This window comes from Coenobita brevimanus, chromosome 19 (assembly GCF_032717465.1).
Source record: "Coenobita brevimanus isolate Jiangsu-jjx chromosome 19, ASM3271746v2, whole genome shotgun sequence".
Lineage (NCBI taxonomy): Eukaryota > Metazoa > Arthropoda > Malacostraca > Decapoda > Coenobitidae > Coenobita > Coenobita brevimanus.
In genome coordinates, this window is record NC_136972.1 from 21,261,881 (window position 1) to 21,280,485 (window position 18,605).

Below are 18,605 nucleotides of genomic sequence, written 5' to 3' on the forward strand. Positions count from 1 at the left end.
AATGAATAACTATTCTCCCCAATGCAAGTAATTCCCTTCACATGATCAGGAAGGTCTCATAATAAAGAAACATGAGTTACAACACTCGGCATCTCAAGTAATGACAGAATAACACATGGCACTACAGACACACAGGTCTGCTCAAAATAATACTTATTGTAGGGATAATATGGAAGAAAAAGTACTATAACAAATACAGTAAGCATGAATAACTGTTAACCCTAACGATGAAAATCATCACTGTATCAATATCATTGTGCCTCACAAAGTAACTACGTGAACATTTACTCACAACATGGCCCAATAAGTACTGAATTGCAAAGTCATTTCAACACAATAATAATTAAGTCTCTGGGCACCTAATACTTGGCCTACAAAAATCACACATTTGTCTGAGACTCAGACAGAACTAGCTAGCATTCTCGTAATCCAGTTACTAAATAATATAAAGTACATTACACAAAAATATGGGAAATACCTCACTATTCAGCTAAAAAATGTAGGGGAGGTGAGCGTGAACACAGGACTCGCTTCTCCAAAGGCTCATGGCGTCACCGTTACACCTCCTGAGGAACGACAACACGATTCTACCCGAGTCCGTTTCACTATTTCGTCAATATTATCATTCGTGAGATATCACTATTCGCGCTTCAACATATCAGACATCAGTAATATCAGATTACTTACAGAATTCCTTGGAGAAAGGGGGGGGGGGGAGGATGATGACGACAGTACCAACCAACTGCCACGTATCACGGCCGGTGAGCAAGTGAGACGCCAAAACTACGTGAGTGATGCAAAGGGGAGGGGGGGGGATGACGGCGTATGCAATTTAAGATTTTAATTATTACAGACTCGAGATAGACTCAGTGTGATGTCTTTCCCCTCACAATCGATTACCCCCCAAAAATGACATTCTCTAGTTACAATAATTACTCTACAACACCTCTCTCTTTTTACCCTTATATCGAAAAACCATAAAAATTATCGTGCTTTACATCACTTTGCGCACGCGTACATTATGCTGGATCACGTGACCAAAGGCACATGTTACCATCTCACTCGAGTTTTTATATTATAGAGAGACTTAATACTAGTAAATTGCAGTAGGAAAAAAAAGTGACTTAGTAACTAGGTAATTAATCCATGTTCTGGTCACGTCCGCATGGTAACTGCCATGCCCAGGCCACACTCTCTCACTTAACCGAACTTTTGGTCATTATAAAATGAACTAGATACAACTCATATCACTTCCGGGCACTACAACACCCTCTTCCTTAACACGCACAGGTGTAACAACACCTGCTTTATTTTCTCAAGAACAGCATGTCATGTGTAACGTGTGAGGATGGCTTGTCTCCATGGTGTGGGCTTTTTTTTTTTTTTTTTTTTTTTTTACACAGACGGACCCTTCACAGTAGCAAAGTATCTTGTAATTCTTGAAGAAGAATTTCTGCCTTCATTCCGTGAGCAGGACTACGCCTTTTCCTAAGCGAATACTGATTGCCCATAAAAAATGCCCAGTGCACACGGCCCACATGGTCCAGAGGTTTGACGAACACCCCAACTTGGAATTAATGGATATGCCCAGTCGGGGTTGTGATATGAGCCCCATCGAAAACCTGTGGGATAACTTGGTATACAGTACACATGGGAAGAAAAAGGGAACTTAACGACACAACAGGCTGTGTTTGTTGCAAATGATTGGTGGACTAAATATTAGATACCTAATGGTTTATAGCCATATATTAAATTCATAGACAATCTGCTGTCAAGAGCATACTTAGAAAACACTGAAATTACCCCATTAGATAACTGTCGCAATTGCTGTTTCTGCTACGCGGTCACTGTGTTCATATGCAGTTAAGCTGCATAATGTGAAATGTATTTTCTAAGTTATTGTCATTCATTATACCTTATCTATGCAGATACTTTAACAACATACTGTATCTGCACTGGTGAAAAGAAGGATGAATATCACAGAAGGTAGTGTCAAATATAAATGACACGAAAACTATTATCATCGATTTATGGTGTATGAATGTTATACAATATTAACAAATACACTGTGGGAATATCAAATCAGAATTTTTACGTCTTTTAGTACAAACAAATTGGTTTATCTATTGTCGGCACGGTGTCATACTGCTATACATTGTTTAGGTAAATTGATTCTACAGCTAATTTGTTTGTATCTGATGCAAAGAAATTAATACAAACGGACAGCGATATAATCAGAATCATAAGGGTCAAATCGACATGATTTTTATTCTAGAAGAACGAATGGAAGGTTAGAGTTGAAACCTGCAGACGGAGTGAGTGGAAGAGACGAGAGAACTTAGTAAGGAAATGAATAGCATCATTTTACTAGGACAGAATGGGGGAGGAGGCGGCAAAGTCGATAGGTCTGCTGTTCCAATAGACGCTGGTTTGGATCCCAGATGGGGCAGGGAACAGTATATGGGTATGAATTTCGTTAAAAACAGACTTTAATGATATACCATAAGACCCTCCTGCACGTCACAAAACACCCTCACTGATACTAGTACACCACTCTTGAATGAGTCAACTTAAAGTGGACGGAGGGTATTTACACCACTCTTGAATGAGTCAACTTAAAGTGGACGGAGGGTATTTACACCACTCTTGAATGAGTCAACTTAAAGTGGACGGTGGGTATTTACACCACTCTTGAATGAGTCAACTTAAAGTGGACGGAGGGTATTAGTGACGAAGTAGTGTCATGTGGAGGTGTATGGTTTACAGGAGGACTGCTGGGTTCTTAAACTCAATGCTCTGAGTCACACATATAAAAACCCAGAAAGTTACAGTTAAGGAGCCCTTCTTGCAGCAGTCCACTACAGGCTGCCCCTGATGCTGCTGCTCATGATGATGATGATGATGGCCCATTTGGCCTGGATACAGGATAAGCCAATATGCCTTTGTATGTATTACACAGGAACATCCGCAATCTTAACGTACAGAAGGATAGGCTGCCCATCAGAATCATGAACATATAAACGACACCTATGCTGGTATCCTTTTATATAGTCAAAAAAAATTATGTAGTCAAAAACTCCTCAGCGTTCGAGAAGATCACATCTCCAGCTCGAGAATAAAGGTTTCACCTGCAACTGCCGGTCTAGACCAAAGACTGATCGGTCCCCCGTCAACTGGGGTGCATTGGATTTTCCCCATTTGGGCAAGGTGAACCATAGCTATGAGCCGCAATGAGGTGGAGGGTGAGTGTGAGGCTTTCATTATCTTGTGTAGATGATGCGCTTGTTATCAATGGGACACAGCTGCAACAGATTACGACAAGCAAGAGCCATACATAGTCTAGATTGATCTAAGGAAACAGTAATATTGTCAATATACGTTGTTTTTATAATTTTGGCAAGTTACACATTATATACTTTGAGTCATCTTTTGAGTGAAATATGTGGATGAACTGTCATCATAACCAGTATATTATAATTACTGCATGATGAATATATAGGTCCCGTGAAAATTTAATGCCCTTGAACCTTTCCTTCTAATGGAAACAAATGTCTTTTTTTCTCTAATTTATTTAACCATATCAATATAAGCCTTGGATGAAATTTCATCTCATCCAGTGTGTTATACTCATCCGATTATGCACATTAGCAAAATAAATATCAAAGAGACAGCGACTTAGTTTGAAGAAAATTACTTCGGTATCCTCGCCTGCCCTCAGAGCGGTGGCTTGAGAGAGAGAGAGAGAGAGAGAGAGAGAGAGAGAGAGAGAGAAATATATTTACATATATAAAAATATATATAAACATACATGTATATATGCGAGAGAGATAGAGAGAGAGAGAGAGAGAGAGAGAGAGAGAGAGAGAAACATACATGTATATATGCGAGAGAGAGAGAGAGAGAGAGAGAGAGAGAGAAATATATTTACGTATATAAAAATATATATATACACACACGTATATATGCGAGAGAGAGAGAGAGAGAGAGAGAGAGAGAGAGAGAGAGAGAGAAATATATTTACATATATAAAAATATATATATACACACACGTATATATGCGAGAGAGAGAGAGAGAGAGAGAGAGAGAGAGAGAGAGAAATATATTTACATATATAAAAATATAAATATACACACACGTATATGTGAGAGAGAGAGAGAGAGAGAGAGAGAGAGAGAGAGAGAGAGAGAGAGTGCCAATTAGACTGGTTTATCGACCGCAGTAGCGTTTTAAGGCAGATAACCACTATGGCTTATATGTATGGAGAGCAGACTCTGCGACCTGCACTGCCCTCAGTCGAAAGGGAGTGGGGGGAGGGAGAGGAACCTGCTCTTTAGAGGGGAAAGGGAGAGTGATAGGGGTAGGGGGTTCAAGGAAGGGAGCTTGGGGAGGGGAAGACGGAAATGAGTTTCCAACACTGAAAGAGTTGACAGAAAGGAAAGGGACGATTATGTTTTATGAAGGTGGTAGGAGCCAGTAACCACTTCTTTGTAGGACGTTAATTTTACAAACAGAAAATGCCATTAAACAGTTAATGGAAACGATCTGATTTTTGTATCGTTAATAATTGATGAACAGTGTTCCCCATCATCTGGCAACGCAAGACAGGGGCAAGTGAGCACCCACTGGATCGGTCTATGACACGGAAATCTATATCATTTGAATATCATGGCACTTGAAGTTTATATATCAACGAAATGAGCTATAATAATAATGGAAAACACTTTTACGTAGGTTTACATATACTAGAGTCTTCTAAATGTATGATTCGTAGCTACGTGTAGTTTTAAACAGTGATTGGCATCCCATTCATTCATCATCCTAGACACAACAAAGTTGTGAATACGTCACGTGTCGCAGGCGTACCAACTGCCAGAACCAAGCTACTGTACATTCTTATACTGAACCAGGCTCATATGTTGCCAGTAGTACACAACAGCATATCTAGCTCTTGTGTTCCTTAACTTGAATCTTCTGAATTCTCTGCTCTTTGGCTTCGGCTGTCCTGTCATTCTCTGACTAAATATATGTGTGCTGTTTACGTATCCCCAAACTCTGCTATGAAAAATTCTTCGACTATCTTACTTCTAAGATGGAACACTTCCTATAAATTTTTCCATTCTCTGAAATCTCCATTCTAGGAGATTTCAATGTTCACCACCATCTTTGGCTCTCCTCTCCTTTCACTGATCCGCCTGGTGAACAAGCCTACATCTTCTACATCCTTAATGACCTAGAGCGGCTTGTACATCACCTTAACCATATCCCGGACCATCTTGGTGAGAGTTCCAACATACTTGACCTCTTCCTTACAACTAGTCCTTCTGCTTATGCTGTTAAGCTTTTGTCTCTGCAAGGCTCCCTCGATCACAACCTTATCACTTCAACCTGTTCTATTGCTCCAATAAGGCCTATAGACCCTCCCAAGAAGCAGTGCCTGTGGCACTTTGGAGCTGCTGATTGGGAGGCCTCTCTGCAGTACATCTTTGATTTTCCCTGGAATGATTATTGCTTCCATGGTCGAGAGCCATCTTAGTGTGCCTTTCGCATTACAGTGGTTATTCTTCTGGACATGCAAGCATACATTCCTTTCTCATATCCTGTGATTAATCCATGGCGTCTGGCATACCTCGTATATTTCCACCGACCCTTCTCCTAGCGGGGCATTTCAGAGATAATCACCCTTTTTAAAACCTTAATATCTCACCTAATATTTAACCTGAAATAAAAAAACTGTGATAACACTCAACAATCCTTCGACTTCAAGCTGATGGCCTCAGATTGTCCGTAGAATGTGTGTAGTCAGAGAGAGAGAGAGAGAGAGAGAGAGAGAGGGAGGGAAATTGGTGCAACTTTTGGTGTATTTTTGTCCGTGTCTGTATGTGTAGCTGAGGTGGTGGCACAACTAAGGCTTAAGCCTATGTCCCACTGTCAGAAACTTTCCCACGACACGCCACGAGCTTCTCGTCTTCGTGTGTCGCCGCATGTCGTCATGAGTAACGTGGCGTGACTTAACGATGACGTAGCGCTGACGTGGAGAACTTAGTCATTCTTCACCGTTCTTGGCACGCTACAACAATTTTTAGAATATTCAAAAATTGTTGGCGTGGGCATCAACAAGGAGGAGAACGTGGCATCGTGACGGTAAAGTCATGTGTCTTAGCTGTGACTTAGTTTGTCTTAGCATGTCTTGGCTTGTTGTAGGTTGTCGTAGCTTGTCATCTGACGTGTCGTAGCAATAACTTGGAGATTGGTTCCCGAAGACCCGCTACGACACACGAAGTTATACCTACGACAGGCAAAGTTATACCTAAGACACGAAACGATAACTTACGACACGCTACGTGGAGTCAAAATAACCGTTATTTTTTAACTGAGGGATGATCGGAGTGTGTCGTCAGGATAACATGACGCGTCTGTAGGGTGTCGTGGGATGTCATTGCAATATCTTTGTGTGTCTTAGCACTAACGTGTCTGTGTCGTGAAATGGCCGTTTAGGCCTACTGTTTAAGGCATGATCGTGGCATTTCACCAAGATCATACCTGGAGGGTAAGATCGTGGTGATCGGGGCTGTTCTCGAAGATGAACTTGAATATGGGACACGGCCCTTATACTAGCCCTCCTTAATAATATTTCCAAAAGACCACAGTCAACCACAAACATCATTTCCGTGTAGGTTTTTCAGAAGTGTGGCGTGAGTGTGGTTGTGAGTGTGGCCGGCTGGCTGAGCTCACCAGCAGCCGCATATGTCTTCTCGCCTCACCACCGCGCCACCATGCCTCAGCCAGCGTCCCCCCTGCACACACACACACACACACACACACACACACACACACACACACACACACACACACACACACACACACACACACACACACACACACACACACACACACACACACACACACACACACACACACACACACACACACACACACACACACACACACACACACACACACACACACACACACACACACACACACACACACACACACACACACACACACACACACACACACACACACACACACACACACACACACACACACACACACACACACACACACACACACACACACACACACACACACACACACACACACACACACACACACACACACACACACACACACCTAAACTACTGTACGAAGAAAGACTAGAAGAACTGAATCTACCAACACTACAGGAGAGAAGGAAAAGTGAATACATGTTTATGCTATACAAATGCACCTCAATGAAAGAGAAAAGAGACATAAATGAATATATAACCTATACGGAAGCATCGGCAAGAGGGCACTGCAAAAAACTACATAAAAACAGAGGCGATAAAGACATAAGGAAATTCAGTTTCCCAAATAGGGCAATTGATCAGTGGAATTCAGTACTACATGAAACAGTGTGTCCCAAAACTATTCATAAATTTAAAGATATGTATGATAAAATTTGTTTAATACACGGGACAGTACGAGCTTGACTCATTGCTGTAAAGACACAACTAGGTAGGAATACAATAGGCTAAGAACACACACACACACACACACACACACACACACACACACACACACACACACACATAAGGGGATGTACTGTATGTTTGGCTTGTATTATCACTCGATTGCAGCACCACTGTGCCACTAGAAGTCTGGGTATTACTGTAACTGTTGCAAATACTACCACCACCACCATCACCACCACTACTACTACTACTACTACTACTACTACTACCACTACAACAACAACAACAACAACTACTACTACTACTACTACTACTACTACCACCACCACCACCACTACTACCCTACCACTACTACAATTGTACTGCTACTATTATTATTATTACTATTACTGCTACTACTACTACTACTACTACTACAGAAAATCTAAGTAATAATGTGAACAAAATAGTTATCCACGTACTATCCATAATACACCATTTTTTCCAGTAAACAGAATTTTTTCCCCTATGATTTGTACTTTTCATCATGACAAATTAATGTGTACATACACGGAAACTTTCAATAAAAAATAAGGCACTGAGCTCATCATGAAACAAACTTTCTGTTTCCATTGTTCACACAAATATACACAGAGTGCTGGTGTGAGTCTTGCCCTTCAGCGTTTCCTCCTCTTTCCCTCCTCCACCTCCTCCCTTTCTCCACTCCCTGCCTCCTCTTCCATCTCATAATCCATGCCAATATCCCCCTCTCCAGTATCGTCAATATGCTCTGAACCATTCCCATCATGGGAAATAGCAGATGGACGTACAGGGGGAAATGATGGGTGCACAGTGGAGGACTCACGTGATCCACCCTTCTCATCTGACACATAAATATAGACACTCATCATGGCGAGGTCGCAATTGGCGATAATATCACTCGAGTTCTCTCCCTATTGCACTATCATTAAGGCCTTTTCTTCTCTGGCTTTTGGATTTCATTGGCGTTGAAGTCAGCGGTTGTGTGCGCTCAGTCGCGGATCAGGACACAGGGAAAACTTTTTCCATAAGTCTATCCACTCCGGAGGTATGCAGGTAACTGAAGCGTGACACCGATGCATGCAGGAGGGTTCCCAGTAGCTGTGTGTGGTGGAAATAACCTGCGGAATATTCAAACAATACTGCGAACCACTAGATCATGTGTATATGCTATCCAAACGTCCCTGGCTCATCATGTATACATTGCACCTGGATGCCATGGGTTTAAAAAAAAATGGTTTAATCACACTTGTTCTAATGCTGTCCACAACAAATAGAAGGCCTACAAAAGGTACCAGAGGCAACCACCTCTGAATCTCATCAAGCATATGTTTCTGCCCGGAATCATGCTAAGTCTGCTAAAAATAATTTCATTCGTACTAAATACCTTGAACTCACCAACTCAAATTCTTCCCTCTTCTTCTGTCTCCTTCCCAAAAACCTTTCTAACAACTCTTCCTCATCATCCTTTCTTCCTTTTTTCAACTCTGATGGCTCTGTAACTATTTTGTGTACTGATAAAGCAGAACTCTTCACTCAGACTTTGTACTCCAATTCCGCCTTAGACAATTTTGGTGCTGTTCTTTCATCACTTCTTTCCTCTTACTTCCTTATGGCTGACATTAAAGTGTCTTCAATTGATGTATTTTTCTGCCATCACTATCCTCAATACTAACAAGCCATATTTTGGGCCTGATGGTGTCCCTTCAGTTGTCCTCTAGACCTGTGCTGCTGTGCTGACATCCTGCCTAGGTAAACTCTTTGGCCTTTGTGTCAACTTGTACCTTTTCTTCTTGCTGGAAGTTTGCTCTCATTCAGCCTGTCTCAAAGAATGGTGACCATTCCTATCCCTCATACTTTTGCCCAATTGCTTTAACATCCTGTGTTTCAAAAGTTTTCGAGCCTATTCTTAACAAAAAACATTAAAATAAAGCATCTTTCCTATCAGATTTTTTTTTCTGATCGTCAGTATGGGTTCTCCCAGGACCTCTCCACTTGTGATCTCACCTACCTTTCAGTCTCCTGGTCACCTTTCTTTTGGGACTTTGGCAAAAGCTTTGACATTGCACTTGATACCACAAGAGCCTTTCCACCGAGTGTAGCATAAATCTTTAATTTCCAAATTGCCCTCTAAGGGTTTCTATCCTCCTGTCTGTGCATTCGTCTCTAGCTTCCTTTTTGGTCATTCTATAGCAGCTGTTGTAAACAGCCACCGTCCTCCAAGAGCTATCAGTAGTGGTGTTTCTCAGGGCTGTTTCATATCACTAACTCTCTTCCTTTTATTCATCAATGGCCTTCTAAGTTGTACATCTAACCTTATCGACTCATACGCTGATGACTCCACCCTTCGCCTTTCCATTCACTTCTAGCAGCGTCCATCTCAGCAAGTACAACAACACACAAGGGATGAGGCTATGGCACACCATGATTTACATTGTGCATTCATTATTGTGTACTTACTAACAAGCATATGTATATTCATGTTGCAATTTGTGGGTGGGATGTTTTAAGGTAGACTCTGAAATTATGGGAAAATATGATTTGGGAAGATTAATATAAGATATATTCATAATGTGGGTTGTTTTGAGAATTGTTAAGGTGCAGTTTTTATGATTAACAGAATTATTGATGTGGTTTATATGCTAATCAACAGTATTTTAGTTTTCTCAAGTTATTTTATGTGATTTATGAGAAGTGTGTCTTATAATTGAGTCTGCACGTTTTTGAGCGTGTCATTTATATTAAGTGTTATAGTGTATTTTTTTTGTGAGGAAGAAGGAACCAAGGGCCGCGAGCCCGCAAAATTGCTCTTTCCAAGAGAAAAACAAAATACAACAGAGAGCCAAATTCAAGATCCTATCATTTCGAGATGTCTAGACACACTGCCTTTGAAAGACTTGAGATCATAGGAAGCAGGAAATACAGACAGAGGGGGACAGTTCCAGAGTTGGCCTGTTGCATAAATGAAGGACTGGGAGTAACGGTTAACCTTGCATTAGAGAGTTGGACAGAAAAGGGGTGAAAGTTTCCTGCTAGACGGGTGCTACTCGCCCGTCGTAGAAGTGGAGGAATGCATGCAGACAGTTCAGAGGAGCAGTGACTATTGAAGTAGCGATAGAAAAGAGATAAAAATGCAACAGTGCAGCGAAGAGACAGAGGTTGAAGGGAGTCGGTAAGAGGAGGAGAGTTAATGAGTCGAAAAGCCTTTGACTCCACCCTATTGAGAACAGCTGTATGTGGGGAGCCTCCCCACACATGAGAGTTGTACTCCACACAGGACGGATAAAACCCCTGTATCGAGTCAACAATTGTGCAGGGGTAAAGAAGGAATGGAGTCGGCTTAGCACACCTAATCTCTTGGAAGCAGATTTTACAAGAGATGTAATATGATCTTTCCAGGATAAGTCCTGAGTAAATGAAACCCCAAGCATGTTCAAGGATGATGCAGGATTAAGCTGAATATTATTAAAAATTAGTGGGTACACCTGTGGAAGATTTTTTCGGGTTGATAGGCGTAAAAACTGAGTCTTTGATTCATTAAAAACAACCAGATTATTTTTACCCCAGTCAGAGATACAAGCCAAGTCAAACATTAGGTGTGCCATGGCCTCATCCCTTGATTGTTGAAGTAACTGCTGAGATGGACGTTGCGGGAACTAAATAGAAAGGTGAAGAGTGGAGTCATCAGCGTATGAGTGGAAAGGGTTAGATGTACAGCTTAGAAGGTCATTGATGGATAAAAGGAAGAGAGTTGGTGATAGGACAGAGCCCTGAGGAACACCACTGTTAATAGATCTAGGAGAAGAACGATGGCCGTCTACAACAGCGGGTATAGAACAACCAGATAGCAAGCTAGGGATGAAGGCACAGATAGCGGGATAGAAACCGTAAGTAGGTAGTTTGGAAATTAATGATTTATGCCAGACTCGATCGAAAGCCTTTGAGATGTCAAGTGCAATGGCAAAGTTTTCGCCAAAGTCCTGAAAGGAGGATGACCAGAAGTCTGAAAGGTAGGAGAGAAGATCGCCAGTGGAGCGTCCCTAACCTAAACCATACTGACGATCAGAAAGAAGGTTGTGGTAGGAAAGATGTCTTAAAATTTTTCTATTAAGAATTGACTCAAAAACTTTTGAAATACAGGATGTTAAAGCAATTTAGACGATAGTTAGAGGGTTGGGAATGGTCACCCTTCTTTGGGACCGGCTGAATGAGAGCAAACTTCCAGCAAGAAGGAAAGGTACAAGTTGATCGACAAAGGCAAAAGAATTTGCCTAGGCAGGGTGTAAGCACAGAAGCACAGTTCTAGAGAACAACAGGAGGGACTCCATCACGTCCATATGCCTTATTAGTATTGAGGCCTGTGATGGCAGAAAATATATCAGCTGAAGAAATTTTAATGTCAGCCATGAGGAAATCAGAGGTGGGAAGTGATAGAGGAACAGCACTGGAATCGTCTAAGGTGGAATTGGAGGAGAAAGTCAGAGCAAAGAGATCTGCTTTATCAGTCGAAGAAATAGCTACAGAGCCATCAGAGTAGAAAAGTGGAGGGAAGGATGATGAGGTAAAGTTGTCAGAAAGGTTTTTGGCATGGTGCCAGAAGGAGCGGGAAGAATTCGAGTTAGAGAGTTGATAGCATTTAGTACGGATGAAATTATTTATAGCAGAGCGAAGAACAGATTTAGCACGATTCCGTGCAGAAACGTATAAAAGATGTGATTTATGGGTGGGTTGGCTCCGGTACCTTTTATAGACCCTCTCCTTGTTCCGGGCAGCATTAGAACAAATGTGATTAAACCAAGGCTTTCTTGCATTAGTCAAAGGATATGAGAAAGGAATGTACAGTATGCTTCCATGCCCGAGAAAATAACCTCCGTAATGTGCAAGGCACACCCAGATGGCTCCTGGCAATGGAAGAAATAATCATTCCACGGAAAATCAAAGAAGTACTGCCTGAGGGCCTCCCAATCCGCAGCTCCAAAGTGCCTCAGACGACGTTTCTTTGGAGGATCCGCAGGCCGTACTGGAGCGATAGGACAGGTTAAGGTAATAAGGTTGTGATTGGAGGAGCCCAATGGAGAGAAAAGATTAACAGTGTAAGGAGAAGGATTAGTTGTAAGGAAGAGGTCAAGTATGCTGGAGTTCTCTCCAAGGTGGTCAGGGATACGGGTAGGGTGCTGTATAAGCTGCTCTAGGTCATTAAGGATAGAAAAGGTGTAAGCTTGTTCACCAGGTGGATCAGTGAAAAGAGAGGAGAGCCAAAGGTGGTGAACATTTAAATTTCCTAGAACGGAAATTTCAGAGAAAGGAGAAATGGATAGAATGCATTCCATCATAGAATTAAGATAGTCAAGGAGTTTTTGATAGTCAGTCGAATTAGGAGATAAGTTAACAGCGCAGATATATTTAGTCAGAGAATGACAGGAAAGCCGAAGCCAGAGTTCAGAGAATTCAGAAGAATCGAGTACAGGAACACGAGAGCAAGATAAGTCGTTGCGTATATGTACACAACAGCCACCTTTGGCTTTGAAATGAGTATAGAGAAAGTAGGAGGATACAGAAAAGGGTCTGCTGTCAGTTGCCTTAGACATCTGAGTCTCAGTTTGAAAAAGGTGAGGTTTAGAGAAGGAGAGGTGGTGCTCAACAGAGCGAAAGTTAGAGGAAAGGCCGCGAATGTTGCAGAAATGAAGAAGAAGAGAATCAGAGAGTGGTTCCAGGCATCTCGAGTCGTCACCGGAAGAGGGGCGGAAGGTGGGGGCATTTATGGTCCCCCCCCTGGGGTCTCCGAGGCCACGTGTTTTGCCATGATTTTTTTTTTTTTTTTTTTTTTGAAAAAGGAAGTGCGGTGTGTACTGTGCATGTAGTTTGGTGTTGATAGAGAAACTTGTATTGGAGAGCATGCTGCCCTACTCTCTGTGTTACTGAGACACTGAAAAAGTTCTGCAAAGGGGGGATGGTCGGGACCTAGTCCCGAAGGCTGATGAAACGGGAGCTCCAGCTCTCCCTGTCATCAGCTTTCCATCCACCTTGGGAGTACTGCCCTGCTCGACTTATGCTACAGTCTACTCCTCTAATGAATATAAAGGCCTTTATTAATTCACTTGGTGTATTCGTAAGAATATTTCAAAGCTGTTGAAAATTATTACAACTGTATATGGCGTTCGTATATTTTCACTTGATTATTATAATGTCTTCTTGTACTTATGGTCAATAAAATCTATCTATCTATGACCTGGCGCATATCTCTGAACGGGGTAAAAGTAATCTTCTTTTTGATGCAAGAAAAACTCATTTCTTACACTGATCAACACGACAAAGTCTTCCGCCGGAGTATCTTCTGATTTTTAACAATATCCAATTTCAATCCTGGATCATCTTTAAACATGCTTGGGGTTTCATTCTGTCGGAATTTGTCTTGGAAAGATTATAATACCTCTCTTGTAAAATCTGCTTCCAAGAGTTTAGGTGTGCTTAGCTGACTCCTCGCCTTCTTTACCCCTGCACAGTTGTTGACTTTATACACGGGTTTTATTCATCCCGGTGTTAACTCTCGTGTGTGAGGAGGTTCCTCACATACAGCTCTTCTCAACAAGTTGGAGTCAAAGGCTTGTCGTCTCATTAACTCTCCTCTTCTTACTGACACACTTCATCCTCTGTTTCTTTGCCACACTTTTGCATCTTTATCTCTTTTCTGTTTGTACTTCATTGGTCACTGCTCCTCTGAACTGTCTGCTTGCATCCCGCCACCACTACAGCAGGCACGTAGCACCCATCTAGCAACAAGTTCTTATTTTTTTTTCTGTCCAGCTCTCTAATGCAAAAGTTAACCATTACTCCCAGTACTTCATGTATGCAGCAGATCAACTCTGGAACTGTCTCCCTCTGTCTGTATTTCCTACTGCCTGTTATATCCAGTTTTTCAAATGCAGTATGTCCAGGCATCTCAAAATGAACTGATCTTGAATTTGGCTCTCTGTTATCCTGTTTTTGTTTTTTCTTGGAGGGAACAGTTTGTGGACTTCTTACCTCTGGTTCATTCTTCCCCTCATAAAAAAGAAAAAAAAAAAAAAAAAAGAAGCCTCGGGAAAGGACATGTCACTCAGCATTGTCCTGCCCCCGAATGTGATGGATGTCTGGAGTGTATTCTGAAGTGAAGGCTAGTTGCCAACATAGTCATGGGGAGAAGTTGTCACTGCTTTGAGTCATGGCGAAAATCATGAGTTTGTGGTCTGTTAATATATGGAACTCTCTGGCTTCGAGAAAGAGGCAGAAGTGATGAATAGTTTAATAGATGGCCAAGAGTTCCCTGTCAAAGGCACTGTACTTCTTTTGCACGGGTTCTATTCATTGATTGAAGAAGGCCTGAGGGCGCCATGAATTTCTTGTTGCAGGATTGCTCCTATACTTATGGCAGAGGAAGAGACGTCCGTTGTGAGGATTGTAGAGGCATTAAGGGCTGGATGGGCAAGAAGTGAGAGCTGCATCAGTCAATCTACTGAACGCTTCTTGAGCTTCCTTTATCCATGTGAGAAGATTGTTGGCTGGTTTCTTTAGCTCCTTCAAGAGATCATTAAGAGGGGCCACTAGCTTCGCAACATGGTGGATGAAGCAGTGGTAATAATTAACCATGCCCAGGAACTCGTGCATCTTATAGGCCGACTGGGGTTGCTCAACGGCAACAATGTTTAACTCTAATGTTGAGGCTGCAGTTACTAATAATCCCCAGGGTTTGTCACAGGCATCTATCTCAGGTACGGTTATGGTACGGAAGTTAAGTGCTCTCATGGACTGTTGCAGAAATGATAGCGACATTAGTAAGAAGGTTGCACAAGAACTGAAACAAAAGGTACATCCAACCAGTAAGAACATATTATGACATAGGAATTTTTGAACACCAGTTCCCCAGGGTATGTGGTGGTAGATCTTATTCTCAGCCTCAACAACCAGTCATATCCATCTACATGCCTTGGTATACTAAGAGAGCTATGCTCTGATGTAATACTTGGCCAGGATTTCTAGCGGCAGCATCTGAGTGTCAAGTTTGAATTCGGTGGACTAATGCCTGAACTGATATTAAATGGTGATGATCCATACTGTGCACTCATGGCAGCAGCACTAGAAGAGCCTTCTCTTTTCCTTAACCTGTCACTTAACTGCCACCAAGTCAAGATGGTTTAGTAACGATGATCAAGAGTTTATTGAAGTAGAAACTAACCGATTACTCTCAGAAGGAATATTTGAAACAAGCTTATCCCCATGGAGAGCTCAAGTGGTAGTTGTGAAGGATCCCACAAACCGGCATAAGAAGAAAATGTGTAATGATTATTCATAGACAGTAAATCAGTATACTGTTCCTGATGCCTACCCTCTGCTAACGACTGATGAAATAGTAAATGACCTTGCAGTGTTCCCTACTTTTTACCTGAAAAGTGCATTCCATCAGGTGCCACTAAAATTGTCAGACAGAACGTCTGCTGCTTTTGAAGTTAATGGATGCCTGTACTCATTTTGTAAAATAACTTTTGGAGTCACCAATAGTGTAGCTGCCTTCCAACGAGCTATGGATAAGCTAGTCAATGAGGAGAACCTACAAGGTGCTTTCCATTATCTTGACAGCATCACTCTTGCTGGCCATACACAATAGGAGTATGATCGACGTGTACAGCACTTTCTAGAGGTCGTCAACCAAAGACATCTAACACTCAGTGAATCCAAGACTGTCAAGAGATTATGTTCCATCAGCGTTCTTGGTTACCGTGTGGAGAATGGTGTGATATGGCCAGGTCCTGAGAGGCCTAGGCTACTACAAGAGCTTCCACCACCTACTGATTTGGGATCTCTAAGAAGAGCTTTGGAGATGTGTGCTTACTATGCCAAGTGGATTCAAGACTCCAAATAAAATACAACCCCTGGTAAACACAGAGAAGTTTCCATTAGAGGAAAGGGCACTGGATGCATTTAAATTACTCAGATGGAGCCAGAGAAAACCACCCTTCACTCTGTCGATGAAAACTTAAGTTTTGAAGTTCGGCGTAATGCATCTGATGTAGCTGTTTCTGCAGTGCTCAGCCAAGGTGGCCGACCAGTTGCTTTTATGTCCAAGACACTACAAGGAAGTGAACCACATTACCCTATTGTGGAGAAAGAGGCCACCACCATTACAGAAGCAGTACATAAATGGAGTCACTACCTAGCCCAACGTCACTTTGACCTCATCACTGATCAGTGCTCTGTGGCATTCATTTTTGACAGCAAAAAACGTACTAAGATAAAGAGTAACATGTTACATGAATGGAGGGTAGAGCTTGCAGCCTTTAGCTACACAATACGGTATCGTCTGGGGAAGGAAAATGTGGCTCCAGACACCCTCACTCGGTCCGTCTGCTGCTCAGCTTTCTCTACCTCCACACTCAATGACCTTCACAATGGACTACTGTATGTCATCCTGGAGTGACTCGACTGCTGCACTTTGCGAAATCGAAAATTCTTCCCTTTTCTACAGATGTCAAGAAGGCCTGTGCATCATGCAAGATTTTTGTGTGAAATTGAAGCCCCAGTTCTACTGACCTCTTGGAGGGACCCTCATAAAGGCAACGCAACCTGTGGAACGGCTTGGTATTGACATCAAGGGATCTCTACCTACTTCAACACATAACCCTATCTACTTACAGTTGTTGATGAATGCTCACGTTTCCCATTTGCTTTTCCATGACCCAACATGAATAGTTCAACTGTGATCAGATGCCTGGAGCTGATATTTAGCATGTGCTGGATGCCTAATTTCATCCACTCAGACCAAGTAACCTCCTTCATGTCCAGAAACCTCAAGGAATATCTTTTTCAAAAGGGGGTAACGACTACTCATACTACTCCTTAACATTCAAGAGGCAATGGTCAGGTTGAGAGATTCAATGACATCATATGGAAGGCAGTACGACTAGCTCCCGAATCATGTAACTTGGCTGACAAGCACTGGGAACTAGTGCTCCCTGATGTGTTGTACTCATTAAGATCACTGCTGTGTACCTCTACAAACACCACATCGCATGAAAAATTCTTTGCCTTCCCATGTCGTTTGACCCATGGAAGTTCTTTATGCTCTTGGCTGATGACCCCTGGACCAATCCTACTGAAAAGATTTGTCCGAGCTAACAAGAATGAACCCCTCATGGTTCAGATGGAACTCATCGACAGCAATCCAACTTATGCAAACATCCAGTATCCCAATGGACAGGAGTCTACGGTGTCCGTTTGTAACCTGGCACCATGCTCAGAAGGTCAGGCCATCAATCCTACTCCCACCAAGGAACAAGACAGGGAGAAACTGATCAGGGAGAACTTGTCAACACGTGTGCCAGGGGATCTGGATTACATAGATACAACATGCCAAAGACCAGTGTTTCGGGAGGCTGTAGCTCCACCAGGCAAGCATCCACATGAGGAAGCCACATTGACGTGTCTGAGAAGAATATCAGCAACAGGAGTATGTCACTGATTGTGTGTGATAGTTCTGGAAGTTACCAATATAATGGACCGAGATTCTTACTGTCACACAGGGCATTATCAAACACTCTGTTGTAGAGTCTAGGTTACATATTATTGATGCACTGCAACATACTGTATGTTAGAAGGGTATGTTGTGAGAGAAGGGAATACCATGTTGTGTGACTTAGTGAGTGACTGAGAGTGTAGTGAGCTGAAAGTGTGTGTGAGTCTGTGCTTTTATTATGGCTAATCCTTTCCGGGAGTCAGTAGTCACATGGCAACCGGTGGTGAGGTTAACTACCTGAAAGAGAAACAACTTGTCTGCCGGTTAGCCAAAGTTAATCTGACATAGGTGGGATGGGGGACTTGCGCCACGTATTGTACCTCAGCAGATTTAGCAGGCGACCACGTGATATATTGTACTGTACTGTATCATGTGGTATGCTTCATACTTCACATTTATTTCTTATGTACTGTATATGCTGTATGTATGTATTGTATCCTTGCTGGGGTTTACTTCTGTTGTACGGAGACAATGCCCTCTGTTGTAAGGTGGCCTTGATCTATTTAATGTAATCAAGCATTCAATCGGTTCACCTGAGGATAGAATTTTTGCACTGAAGGGGTTACTTAAAACCTTAGTTAAC

General features: G+C 42.2%; 1 protein-coding gene across 1 annotated transcript in view; it reads left to right on the plus strand.

Annotated features, from left to right (window-relative positions):
- LOC145391625 (nicotinamide phosphoribosyltransferase-like) overlaps positions 1 to 18,605 on the plus strand; it is a 385,561-nt gene that overhangs the window by 89,644 nt on the left and 277,312 nt on the right. The gene's annotated exons all lie outside the window — the stretch shown is intronic.